The sequence below is a fragment of the Mirounga angustirostris genome, unplaced genomic scaffold, assembly GCF_029215605.1.
Source record: "Mirounga angustirostris isolate CCGP_5_RB_7025 unplaced genomic scaffold, mMirAng1.0.hap1 SCAF_4, whole genome shotgun sequence".
NCBI classification, from domain to species: domain Eukaryota; kingdom Metazoa; phylum Chordata; class Mammalia; order Carnivora; family Phocidae; genus Mirounga; species Mirounga angustirostris.
Genome location: NW_026991712.1, coordinates 47,376,778 through 47,392,165, shown reverse-complemented (window position 1 = coordinate 47,392,165; position 15,388 = coordinate 47,376,778).

Genomic DNA, 15,388 nt, shown 5'->3' with positions numbered 1-15,388 from the left:
TGTACTCAGTTGGTGAATTAGAGCACTTATACATCGGAATCAAGAATGTGTAATTGGAGAATAGGAGTTAGGACTCCTGAGAAGATTATCTGGGCGACACAGTATCAAGAAATGGGATTAAAATTTATGTGGAAAAATGGGTATTGATCTTGCCAAGATGCTTGGAAAATCAAAACAGAACAAGATTAATAAAATAGAATTTGGTTGTTTGCCAAAGTCTTTGGTGACTGAGATGCTGCCTATATACTTTTACAGAGTATAATCAGCATCCAACTCAAAAGGTGAGTGCATGTCACTTTGCAGGCCAAGGAAGTTCTTGTCACCTGGTCAGGATGGGTAATTCAAGGGAAAATGAAGAAGGCATTTTTTTTTTTCCAACTTCCATATTTGCAAATGAGGGTTGAGTAAAGGAGGTCCAAATTCACCCATCCATGCATCCATCATTCAGTCAGTTAACAAATAATTTTGAGCACTTACATTATCCAAGTACTTTTCCAGGTGCTAGGGGAATGACATCCAAAAAGAACCCTAATCCCATTGGTTCATATTCTGATGAGAGAAGAGATAGACAATACACAATTAAATACAAAAATGGGAAACCCAATTATTATTTCAGATGAGTGAGAAAAAGATAATAACAACAGGTGACAGATCAGAGAATGCTTCTTTAATTGTGAAGTTCTCTTCTTCTCTGAGACGGTAACATTTGAGATGAGACTTGTATGTTGGAAAGGAGCCAATTAAGGTGAAGATCTGGAGATGAGCATTATAAGCTGAAGAAGGAGCAGGCAAAAATTCTTAGAAGGGAATGATTGTGCAATAAATATCAAAAAGGAGACTGAAGCAGTCCTGAGCAGGGGAGTAAAGAGAGATGTCTGGAGCAGTAGACAGAGGTAGAAGATGTTGAATTCACCAGGCCATGATAATATTCTAGTTGTAAGATTATATTCTAGTTGTAAGAAAGAGACTGTAAAGCATTTAAGAAGGATTTCTACAGGAACTGTGATCAACAGGCCTGGGAAACTTTGTATGCTGTAGAGCTATATTTCAAATTAGTATACTATAAACTCTAAGAATTGCAGTTAAGAAAGTACTTAACTTTTTAATCTAGGAGCTTTCAAATTTAGAACCCCTTTGTTTCTAGTAGTCTAGACTTTCCAGTTGAGAATGGTACAATTTGTTATTATCTCATTTGGTCCACATTATGTATTCCCTCCATCTCAATGGGTATCATTTGATCCAACCAGATTAAGCCCTTAAGGCCTGGAGACATTCTCATTCATCACTATAAACCTTTGCACAATGCTAAAAGGCCTTTTTCATGTCCTTTTAAAAAAAGATTTATTTATTTTTATTATTTATTTGAGAGAGAGAGAGACAGAGCATGAGTGCATGGAGGGAGGGGCGGAGGAAGATGGAGAGAAAGTCCTAGGCAGAGTTCGTCATGGGGCTCAATCCCAGGACCCTCAAATCACGACCTGAGCTGAAACCGAGAGTCCAACACTTAACCGACTGCACCACCCAGGTGCCCCAGGCCTTTTTATGTCCTAACTTCCTATCAAAAACATATCTACTCTCTATGACCTATATTAAAGTCTCCTTTTCTATGAAGCTTATTAATTTTCTCCTTTGATGAAGACAGTATGATATGGTAAGAAGACTGAGTGTTTCACTTAAAAAAATTCAGCACTCTAATTCATGTTCCATCAATCACTGTGAATTGTGACTGCAAGAAGTTCCTCTAACTCTTAGATCCTAACATTTGAACAGTAAAACTTGATATAAAAATAATTACTTTCCAGAAATATCCTGACAGGCACCTGGGTGGCTCAGTTTGTTAAGCGTCTGCCTTTGGCTCAGGTCATAATTCCAGGGTCCTGGGATCGAGCCCCTCGTCGGGCTCCCTGCTCCACAGGGAGCCTGCTTCTCCCTCTGCCTGCTCTTCCCCTTGCTGTGCTCTCTCTCTCTCTGTCAAATAAATAAATAAAATCTTAAACAAAACAAAACAAATATCCTGACATAGGTCAAAGAACTTAGAAAAGTGTCTGGCACATATTTAGACATGTATAGTCATAGGATTTTAGAATTTAATTTAATAGAAACCTGCGTGTTCGTAATTATAATAGCTAACATTTAGTGATTGTTTAGTAAATTGTTTTATTTGCATTGTTTCATTTAATCCTAATGAAAATCCTTTTAGTTAAGTTTATTAAACTCATTTTACAGAAGAGGAAACTAAGGCTTATAGAGCTTAAGTCACTTGCACAATTCCATGGGAGTTTGTAAGTGGTGGACCCAGAATTCAGAGCCATTCTGTCCAAAGCCCATACTTTTACCTAGGCTTCTCATTTTATAGAGAAGAAATTGTAACCTTAGAAAGACTAAAAAATTTAACTTGAGGACATATGTCTAATATGTGTGATAGCATATCTTATAAACAAACTCTCTTGGCTCGGTTACATAATCCTAAGCATTGGTATTTATTTATTTAATTTATGTGCCTTGAACAGCTGAGAACTTATACATATTTCTTGAATGGGTTTACATAAGTACAGGGAAATGGTAGCACTATGATACAAGGATGATGTCAGCCTTAGAGATTACAACAGTGTGTAAAAATGCCATTCTTAAATTCTGAAGTAGGATTGTGAGGACATACGTTTTTCATGGTAGAGATAATTACAACCAAATTCCATAACAAACTAATTTGAGTGGGAATTTCTATTTTTCTACACAAAATGCTATTATGTTTATCTAGCTATGACTATATTGTACCAAAAGAGTGACATTTCTGGAAAAACTAAAGAGACCTAGGAGTTTCCTAGGGATATGAGAAGGAAGCAGTTAAAACAGCTGCCCTGTAATCTATTTTTCTTTATTGGGGAGATGATTTCAGGGAAAGACAGAAGGCAGGTGACCCAATCTAATCTCCTTGGATGTCTTAAGAAGTAAACTATTTCTATGTGGTAGGAAAAGAGTCCTTATCAATGGAATGCTCTTAGAAGAATGCCCTTGACTAGGATTGCTTATGGTAAACAAACCTAGGATATGTGATGTGTAATTTCATCGGAAGTATCAAGTAAGATCACCTATCTGGGTATAAACTAGAAATGCTTCATAACCTGATGTTTCCTACTGTGTGGGGTAACTGATGTGTCTTCTATGGAGACCTGATATTCCCAACTAGAAAGTGCATGTCTAATACATGATGTAATGACCTGGGAAGACATCATTAATATCCCAGATCTCTCACTACTCTATTTGTACTTGCTACTAGCTTGTATCCTTGAATTCTTAGTAAATAAATATGTATGTCCAATCTGACAAATCAGATTCTTTGGTTAGCTCAGGGGAAAGGAGAAAAAAAAGAGTTAAACAAAACATAAGAAGTTGAAGATAGAGTAGAGAAAGAAAGAAACTTGAAGTTGCTAGAATAGCTGACTTAATATAGAAGAAAATAAACACTGTCACTATCTTTTTGCAAATACAGAAGTAAATTCTAGATGATATGAAGAGTTAGTTGTAAAAAAGTCTTTCTTTAAAAATCTTCTTTACTACTTCCTCTTCTCTCTTTTCATTTCTTAGGTGTTTGATGCAGTAACACTGCATTTCCAAGTACCAAAATCCTATTGCTTCTGGAACAAATCACCACAAATTTAGTAGCTTCACAAGAGAAATTTATTATCTTACAGTTCTGAATGTCAGAATTCTGAAATGGGTATCACTAGGCTAAAATCAAGGTGTCAGCAGGACTGCATGCCTTCTGGATGCTCCAGGAGAAAATCTGTTTTCTTGCCTTTTCCAGAATAGAGACCTCTTGCATTTCTTGGCTTGTAAACTCTTCCTCTATCTTTAAATCCAGCAGTGTCATATCTTCAGATCTTTCTCTGACTCTGATACTCTCCCTTCTTCCACACTTGGAAGGACTTTTGTGATTATAATAAGCACACCTGGTTAGCCCAGGGTAATCTCCCTATTTTGAGGTCAGTTGGAAAATAACCTTAATTTCATTTGCTACCTTAACTCTCCCTTGCCCCTTGCTATGTAACATAATATATTCACTGGTCCCAGGGTGTAGGAAGTAGGCATCTTTGAAGCAGAGCATTATTCTGCCTACCATAGATACCATACAATAAAGGCAAAATATATACATACACATATATTTAATGTCTATATTCAAATGAGTTTATACAATCAATAGACAGTATTTCTGTCACCTGTATTTGTGCTTATAGCCCTCCTCTGGTAAACTCAAGCATGACCATGTGAATTACTTTAGCCAGGGACATGCAAATGCAAGGATATATGTCTTGTGTTAGCATAAATTACAAGCATCATAGTATGTTCCAATATGTTAATTTTTCCTTCTGCAATGAAATCTTAAATATCCCAGATAATGGCTACTCCACCAGCCTGAGTCTAGGGGTAAAACTTAAAGGAACTTGTGAGGATAAGAATTTGAGGTAAGAAGCAATCTTGTTAACCATTAGCTTTCCAGACTGTGCAAAACTTGATAAGAAAAAAATGGGAAGAGAATCACTAAATAATATAATAACCATAACACTGAAAATTAAATTAATTCAGAAACACAATAATTTTACTCTCAGAAGACAAGCATTTTTGGGGGGTGCCTGGGTGGCTCAGTCGGTTAAGCGTCTGCCTTTGGCTCAGGTCATGATCCCAGGGTCTTGTGATCAAGCCCCGTGTCGGGCTCCCTGCTCGACAGGGAGCCTGCTTCTCCCTCTCCTTCTGCTGCTCCCCCTGCTTGGGCCTTCTCTCTCTGTCAAATAAATACATTTTTAAAAAAAGAAGATAAGCATTTTTAAAGAGCAAATTTATTATTGTAGATTTGTTAATGCATGACTCTGATTGTGTACAAACAATGACAATTATCAGGCCACCTGGGTGGCTCAGTTGGTTAAGTGTCTGACTTGGGCTCAGGTCATGATCTTGGGGTCTTGGGATAGAGTCCCGCGTCAGGCTCCCTGCTTAGCGGGGAATCTGCTTGTCCCTCTTCCCCTTCCTCTACCCCTCCCTGCTCATGCTCTCTCTCTCAAATAAATAAAATCTTTTTTAAAAAATGAAAATTATCTTTGAAAAGGAAATATATCTAAAATACAAAATTTTATGGAAATGAAGAGGGACATTTTCCAGAATTTGGTAGCAATGCCTAAGAAAAATTCCAGGTAAAATGAAAATACAGGAAAGAGACTTAAGTGTGATAAAGATAATTTACCAGAAACCAATGGAAATGTTTCTAAGGGGGTGGGATGCTGAAGCTATTGCAGATAAAATCCAGATCAGAATACAAATAAAATATTTATTAGGAATAAATACAGAAAAGGAACCAAATTTTCTTTGTTTATTATGATTGCTTACATAAACAAGAGTGTTCATTTAATTACTAGCTAAAAAGTCAATGTAATTTAATTAAAGCTAATATTTTAATATTAAGATGTCAAATATCGAGTATAAACTCAAAACTTAATAACTTTTTCTAGTCAAATATATCTAATTAGAACTAGAAATGGCAAGAAAAAGCATAAAATAAAATTAGTAACTCAATAACAGAACTTGGGGTGTATGTGATGTAATTCATAAAAATAATAAAGAATACAAAGCAAATAAAGAAATATCATTTGTGATTTGATGACAAAATTTAAATTCACAAAATACCATCTTTTCCACAATGTACATGTAATTTAACTACAATTTGTTCAGCATTTCAACATTTTCATGAGAATATCTAACTACACAGGTAGCTAGTAAATGAGATAAAATGATTTACATTCTTATGAAACAATGAATATCCCAAATTTAGAAAAATAGTTAACAATTTTTACATATATTATAAGCAACAGAATGTGAGGTTACCATGAGAAAATATAAATTAATCAGATTCAGAAGTGTTTGAGAAATCAATCCATGTAACTATGGATTTTCCTTGTAGAGAAATGAGTGCTTTCCTTGTAGAGAAATCATTTGAGGGAGTGTGAAATGCTCTTTAGAATGTGATCTGACATTGTTCATGTATATCTTTTAAGGTAGAAACCTCCTGACTCAGCAATTTTAGGATTCACTCTTATAGGAGAGAAAAAAAAAAAACTACCAGAAAATGAATATTTATTACATCACATCTTTTTGTTTGTTTTTTGGAGTGGCCTAAAACTAGAAGCAGCCTCAATGAACATTAGTTAATAAGGTAGTTACTAAATTGTAGAATTACTGTGTTATAAAGCATTTTGATACTACCAACTGATTTCAGTCTGATGTGACCATGCATCCTGTTTCTCCCAGGGCAGTCTCAGCTTAGCACTGGTGTCCAAACTGAATTTTAATAGCATAGTCTTTCTTGTTTTGGATGATGAATTAGTCTTTCTAGTTAGATTTCTATCAGTTGATATTAAGGAATTTCCAAAATATATTTCAGGATATAAATAAAGCAGATGTAAACAAAAAAATAAAAATGATAGCAACTATTTATATGAGTGCACACAAAAGAATGGTATATACTCACCAGCCTGTCAACTTCTGTTGACAGTGTTTGGATTGAGGAGGATATTTATTTGACTTTTGGAATTAAAAAAAAACTATAAAGAATATTTAAAAGGCAAAAAGATAAATATTGAATAGCTGACTTGGTCCCAAATTTTTATGAGACCTTCATAATTTTTTCATTTTATTTTAATATTCAGTTTTGTAAAAAGTATTCATTTTTTTAAAGTAAGCTCTAGGTCCAATGTGGGGCTTAAACTCACAACCCTAAGCAAGTGTCACATGCTCTACCAACTCAGCCAGCCAAGTGCCCCCAAAGTATTCATTTTTTGATGTGATTTTGTTATGGAGATATCAGCTAATTTAAAAAATAATAATGGAAATTTTAATTCATTTCAGAAGGTATCTCACATGCCTCATGCAGAGATAGTTGCTTCAGCTTATCGTTTTACTAGACTCGTGATCTTATACTTGGTGCCATGGCCATTTGATAGTCCTTATCAAGGGGATTGAACTGCACATTTATTTAGCATTTACCATTACGCCTCACACCATGTTAGGTGCTATAAAATTGTTTGCTACTCTCCTTTTAGAGAAAAAGAACTAAGGTTCCATAAAGTTAAATTTTTTTGTTACTACTACACTAAGGAAGTATAGAGTCGGCATTTAAATTAAAGTCCCCCTGACTCTTGACACTTTTCTTTACCATACAGCTTCCCATGAATTTATAGTTCTTTTATTTCTCATGCTATCATATTAATATATCCTTCTTTATTCACACTGAAAGTTTTATGCTTCAGGAATTCTTTCTGTTTGAATGGCAATTCCCAAGTGCAAAATTAACCTGTGGTTAGAATTATGTCACCTTTATCAACGTTGCCATATGCATGACAAAATATAAATAGCAGGAAGTTGTATTAACTTTGTTTTAAAAAAACAAAACCTAATGTTAGAAAAGATAAATGACTTGTCCAGCAGAACATTCCAAATCATGCAAAGTTAAAAATAGCATTGTGAAGAAGTTAAATGCTCTTGGCTTCCTGGTCTAGAATACTATTTATGAGATGCCAGTGATTCTTTTTAGAACATGACAATATAAATTTTATTGCTTGTCAGGACTGGTAATGATTGTAAGTCCTTAGTATTTTTGACTTGCTAAAAATAAAATTCAAAGAAGACTTATTCATTTAAGACTATGTTGGTCATCAAAATCATTTGACATGTGCTTTAAAGTGGACACACTGAGTAATACAATAATATTGAATGTAAGAGGAAGGAGAAATTTTAATTGTGTATTATCTGTGTATAACATCGTCTAACAGAATCCTGCTAACTTTGGCTATTTCATCTGTAGCCATTAGATACTTCTAAAATATATTGTTCATTTTTCTACAAATATTTCCTGAGTGCCTGCCATGCACTGAGGATAAAATAGTGAACAAAACAAAATCTTTGTTTTCATGAAATTTACATTATATTGGGGGGATAAATATGAAAAAAATATATGTATGGAATATATTAAATTCCAGGCAGTGGTAAGTGCTCTGAAGAAAAACAAAGCAGATCAGAAGATAGAGACAGATGGAGAACGTGCTATTTTAGATAAGAGGATCTTCAAGTAGGACCGTCTAATAATATTACACCTGAGACCTGAAAGAAGTGAAGGATGTCCAGAGGAGGAGGGATATAGGCAGAATGAATAGGGAGTTTAAAGACTCTGAAGTGGATTGTGTGTGGCGTGATTAATGATAAATTCAGTATAGATGAAATGAGTGACTAAGGGGGGAAATTGTAAGATGAAATCGGAGTAGCAGCCAAAGAAAAGTATATGCGGGACCATTAAACCATGGTAAAGACCTTAGATTTTATCCCGGGTGACGCAGAAAGGCATTGGACATTTATAAATAGAGGAGGTATATAATCTGATTTAAGTTTTCAAGGAATCACTTTGGTTCTATATGCAAGAATAGATTGAGGAGCAAAGATTGAAGCAAAAACATCAGTTGGCTGAGAATAAACAAGTATCTGTGTAAAAGATGGTGATAGTGCAGTTTCAAAATTAACCTACAGATTCAATGCAATCCCTATCAAAATCCCAGCCTGGTTTTTGGCAGAAAATGACAAACCGATCTGAAAATTCACATGGAAACAAAAGAGATCCGGAAGAGCCAAAAGAGTCTTGATCAAGAACAAATATGGAGGACTTATACTTCCCAGTTTTAAAACTTACTATAAAGCTGTATGATAGTGGTATAAAGATAGACATATACATCAACTGAATAAAATTAAGAGTCTAGAAATAAACCTTTATAATTATGGTCAATTAAATTTTGGCAGAGTGCCAAGACAATCAAATGCAGAAACGAATAGTATTTTCAACAAATGATGCTGGGATAACTGGATATCCACACACAAAATAATGAAGTTGGACGCCTACTTTACACTCTCACAAAAACTAACTTAAAATGGGCCATAGAGAATCATAGAACTAAATGTAACTAAAAATTATAAAACTCTTAGAAGAAAATTTGGGAGTAAATCTTTGTGACCTTAACTTAAGCAACTCTTCTTAGATATGATACCAAAAACAAAAGCAAGAAAATAAAAAATTAAATTGGACTTCATAATAATTAAAGACTTTGCAATGCAAATTATACCATCAATTATCAATTATACCAAAAGTGATGTCAATTCATAGAATGGGAGGAAATACTGAAAATAATTTTAAAAAGATGATGATGACTTTAACTAGAATGGTAACTTTGAAGATGATGAGAAGTAGTCTGATTCTGAATGCACTATGGGTAAAAAATACAATGTTGTTGGCTTTTAACTATTGTTTTTTCTACAAAATGATCATTTCAAATAATTAAAGCTAATATTCTGAAGGTATACCTACAGAGGTGTTTTGTTTTGTTTTTGTTTTTGTTTTTCTATGCCCAAGCTATGAAATGACTATAAGATTTTAGGCAGAAGAATTAGAAAGATCAGGATGCCATTTACAGGAATCTAGAAGATTGGGAGTAGAGTAGGATTGAGGATGGAAGCAAGTTTGTTTTTAGGCATATTAACTCAAAAGAGACAGAAGATTACCAAGAGGAGCTTACAGTAAACAGAATGGTAGCAGTCTGTTGTTTAGGACAAAGTGGGAGAACCAATTCCCACTGGCAAGACTCAAGCATAGTTCACACTGTGACTAAATAACTTTTTTTACTCTTTCAGTAATATTCTACCTAAAGAAACAGTTCTTCTGTTCTATTAATTAGGTAAGATGTGAGCAAGTAATCTCAATTCTTTCCTAAAATTACAAAGATGGGTAATTGAAAGTAGACATATGGACTAAATCCTTATTAGTCATTGTGTTTTATTCACATGAATTCAACCTTTTCGTTTTTTTTTACTTTTTAAAATTTTTATTGTTATGTTAATCACCATACATTACATCATTAGTTTTTGATGTAGTGTTCCATGATTCATTGTTTGTGCATAACACCCAGTGCTCCATGCAGAATGTGCCCTCCTCAATACCCACCACCAGGCTAACCCATCCTCCCACCACCCTCCCCTCTAGAACCCTCAGTTTGTTTTTCAGAGTCCATCGTCTCTTATGGTTCATCTCCCCCTCCGATAGAGCTACCATATGATCCAGCAATTGCACTACTGGGTATTTACCCCAAAGATACAAATGTAGGGATCCGAAGGGGTACGTGCACCCCGATGTTTATAGCAGCAATATCCACAATAGCCAAACTGTGGAAAGAGCCAAGATGTCCATCAACAGATGAATGGATAAAGAAGATGTGGTATATATACAATGGAATATTATGCAGCCATCAAAAGGAATGAGATCTTGCCATTTGCAACAATGTGGATGGAACTGGAGGGTGTTATGCTGAGGAAAATAAGTCAATCAGAGAAAGACATGTATCGTATGACCTCACTGATATGAGGAATTCTTAATCTCAGGAAATAAACAGGGTTGCTGGAGTGGGTGGGTGTGAGGGATGGAGTGGCTGGGTAATGGACATTGGGGAGGGTATGTGCTACGGTGAGCACTGTGAATTGTGTAAGACTGTTGAATCACAGATCTGTACTTCTGAAAAAAATAATGTAATATATGTTAAGAAAAAAAAAGAAGATAGCAGGAGGGGAAGAATGAATTCAACCTTTTTGAAAGCATCTAATATGTAATCATAATTAAGCTTTGAGAGGTTCAAAAATATGAACCATTGTTTTTTTCCCCAAAGAGATTGTGGGGTTCATAGGAAAATAAATTTGAATTGCAAGGAAAAAGCAATACCCAAAAAACAGGAGGTTTAAAAGTAGTAAGGGATTAACATACAGGTGAATGGTTAAATGCCAAGATGAGCTATGCCATAGAATAGGAAGAGAAAGCCACCTGTGGACTGGCACTGGGAAGAGCTATGAAATAAGTGTGACTCCTTCTAGGTCTCAGACAGCAGATATGGATATACTGATGGGAGAGAGAAACATAATCAAGATTCAGGGAAGCAATTTTAAATACAAGTGAGAAGGTTGAATTGCACATTGATTAGTCAGGGAATAATGAGTAAGAATTATTATCCTTTAGATTCTCTATAGCCCAATATTTAATAAAGTTAGTTGAATAAATGACCAGCTGAATGAGAAGAGAACACAATCAACTACTCCTAGGTTAAAGGTAATATAAAATGTAATATATTATTAATAATATTAATATCAAATTATCAGCTACATGTTTATTTTGTATACATGATCAAAGGGTATATTTTGTCTGTCAGTTGAACATAATCATGTTCATATTGAGTATTTTAATATTCTAGGGGCTATTTAAAATCAGACTGCCTTGAAGAGTTACAATTTAGCTTAGTGATATAAAATAAGAAGAATCCTCCCAATACAAAGCACCAATAAATGTCAAATAATTATTCCCAGCTCTAAACATAATAGCTGTTTAGATGAAGAGATGGTGTGTGGACTGGGGAGGGAAAAATGATAGGATGGTTCAGCTTTATATATATTCAGACCTATCATTAAATTTAAATTCAAAAATATGAACCCCAAAGGAAAACCATCTTGTCCCGCCAATTACTATTTCTTTTAATTTTGTGTGTAACCATTTGTAGTCTCCCTTTTGTTCCCTTTCTCTCTCTCTCGTCTCTCACAGCTCTCTCATACATTCCACACACACACTCTCTCTCTCTCTCTCACACACACACACACACACACTTAAGAATGGCTAGTAAGAAAGGCTAGAATATTTATTTCTCTTCTTTTATTTGCATATCCAAGGCTATGATGATAAAAACTTACCTTTCTTCATGGATGGTGCGTGTACTTCATTTTCAGAATACTTAACATTTATGAACCACTGTTTTACTTTTCTGGTTAGAGTGGCTATCCATATATCAAAAGGAGACATAAATTCTTAGTTATTTTTTAACAAAAACATTTAGTTTAGGTTTCAGGTAAATAAACTCATTATTCATTTGATGAAGCCATCTTGGTTTTTAAATTTTTTTATGGCTCTTTCTCTGCTGGCTTAATAGAAAAAGAAATGCATAAAAAAGAAAACATTTTTTGCTAGAGCTAAAGAAATAACACTATTATTTTCATTACTGCCATGATGAAGTAGATCAATATGAGACATTGTTTATTTCCTTTTAAGTAAAAACAATAAACCACCAAAACAATGAATTGAATTAAAGCAAAATTATATTGTTTTAATATTTTCTTCCCACTTCACTTGATAAACATAGATTAACAGCTCAAAGTACTTGGCTAAATGTTTTCTCACTGAGAACATAATGATATAAAATAAATATATGCTTTGAAGTTGGCATAAATTACTATAGACCCCTTCTAGAGAAAATTCAATGTGATAATAAATAGTTACAGGTTAATTTAAAGATCATACAGATCCATAGTATGGATGCTTGTGAAATTAGCATGGATTTTTTTTAATGAAAATATATTCTTGCTGCAACTGTATGGCTTTTATAATACAAGTTCTGGAAAAGGGGAAATGAATATTTAAGAAACTTTTATTGGTTTCTTAATATGCGCCAAATGATATGAAAAATTCTATAATAAATTTTTACAAAGTATTTGTGAGCAAAGCAGAAGGAAAAAATTGTTTTGTGTAACACAGTTGTGCAAACCCTGTGTGTGTGTGTGTGTGTGTGTGTGTGTGTGATTTTTTAACCCCTTGAGAATCCCATGACAGCTCACGATCATTCCCTCCAGAAGCAGGGCAGGGAGGTCATAAAGGCATGCAAATAGAGTAGTTTCTATACATTTTAGGAGTTCATAGAAGTTAATGGAAGGAAGATAAAGACATCACTGTTTAATAAAAGAAGCTTATGGGAGAGGAAATATTGAGGTGAGTCTTGAATATAGCCCTTATGTGTATTTTCCCTCATCGCATTCCTTTCTTAGGGCCCAGAAGTTACTCAATACAACAACCTTCTTCAATCCTTTGGGAGTGTCCATCTATAATCTGTCATGATAATCTATGCAACCATACCAATTGACTTTCCCCAAACACCTTATTTAATATTAAGGTGTATTAAAAATTTAAGAATTTTTCTTAAATCATCTGGCAAACTTCTACCCTTGGGATGTTGACTCCTTTCACTGAAATGTCCATGTTTAACTTAGAATGAGCTGCTTTTTCCAATGATACCTTAGATATTTGTCTTTCATAATACTTTGGAATTTTGAATTATATAACAAAATGTATTCTTGTGTTTTTTACTAATTAAGTCTTCAAGGGCAAATACGGTGTTCTATTCCTTGTAACTCCTGCTTTTTGTAATATATTTAAAGATTTTATCTATCTATCTATCTATCTATCTATCTATCTATCTATCTATCATCTATCTATCATCTATCTATCTATCTATCATCTATTTATTAGAGAGACTGAGAGCAGAGGGAATAGCAGAGGGAGAGGTACAAGCAGACTCTGGGCTGAGCACGGAGCCCGACGCAGGGCTTGAAACCATGACTCTGAGATCATGACCTGAACTGAAATTAAGAGTCAGACACTTAACTTGATTGAGCCACCCAGGCACCCTGTAATATATTTTTTATTAATAAAACCTTGAAACAAACCAAAAAATAACGACCAAAGATTACTTTTAATGTTGTTATTGTGGGAAAAATCAACAATATAGTACATAAAAATGGTAAAAAGAAATAAATAGCATGCCTAAGTGTAGTAAAATTTCTCTTCAAATCTCAATTCCTGTCCTTGAAGTAAGCACACGTAATTATTTTTCTTTATTTCCTTCAGGACTTTAAACATATATTTACTTGAATTTATATATATGCAATATTTTAAATGTTAACGTAAGTTGGGTTTATTAACATAAATTATACATACTGTGCTTCAGCTTGCCTTTTTTACTTCATGATGTATGTAGGATATATTACTTTTTCAGTGTATATTGGTCCAGCATATTTTTTAGAAATTACTATGGTATGAATTCACTATCATTCAACTTAATACTATTTTAAAGCTGAACATTTGTATTGTTTATCAAATTATGTTATGAAAAATGTTCCTAATATAGCACTCTTATATTTACATTTTTATGCATTTGCATTTCCAAAGGCTAGATCTAGAAGTGGAAGTACTTAGCCATACTGCATGCACATTTTAAATTTTGTATGTACTGTCGAATTTTATACAAAAAATTGTACTACCAAATTATACTGCACCAACAGAGTATTCAAATCCCTGTTTCTCTGTATCAACATTGGATATATAGTTTTTTCAGACTTTGCTCATCAGATGGTTTAAAATGATCCTCATTATCCCTGATTGTGTATTTTTGAACTTACCTACTCACTGAAATTGATTTTTTAACCTCAAACTCAATACTCATGGTACTTTCTGGACCATTCACAGACATGCTCATAGCAACAAAAAATCTAAGTGACCAACACACACTGCTTTCTTGTTTCAGTTCTCATCCTGTAAATAAGTGTAATTTTTGCAAGCTATTAATTTAGTACCATGTTTTCCTCATTTTTGTGGCTGTTGGTGATTTTGATGTTTAAAATGGCCCATAAGGGTGCCTGAGTTGCTCAGTTGGTTGTGTCAGACTCTTGATTTCAGCTATGATCTCAGGATCCTTAGATTGAACACCAAGCAGGGCTCTGCACTCAGTGGGGAGTCAGCTTGAGGATTTCTCTCCCTTGCCCTCTCCCTGCCTCTCCTCTCTCTCGCTCTCAAAGAAATAAATAATTAAAATAAATAAATAAATAAATAAATAAATAGATAAAATAAAAAGGCCCTCTAGTGGTGAAGTGTTGTCTGGTGTTCCAAAGTGCAAGAAGGCTGTGACATGCCTTAGGGAGAAAATACATGTGTTAGAAAAGCTTCATTCAGGCATGAGTTATAGTGCTGTAGGCTGTGAGTTCAATGTCAATGAATTAATCAACAGTGTTTATTAAATAAGGTATCTTTAAACATGAACACCCATAAAACAAGATTATGTATTGATCAGTTGATGAAAATGTGACTAGAGGTTCTCAGAAACCTACTCCCTGTAATTCCTCTAGGAGCAGTGGTTCAATTTTTGTGGCAAGTTTATAGAACATAATTACCATGAAAAATAAGAATCAACTGTATATCATTTTAATTTGCATTTCCTTAATTATTCCTAATATTTAATGTTGCAGAACATCTTTTGTATATTTGAAATTTACATTTCTCTTTCTGCTATTACCTATTTATAGCTCCTATCCCTTTTTATTAAATTGTCCCTTTTTCAATTCATATGAGTTTTCTTCAGGACTGAAAATTTTCCTGTATTTATATTGGAAATATTTCCCCCCGTCCATCTATTGTCACTCAGTTTTCTGATAATTTCAACCACCTCCG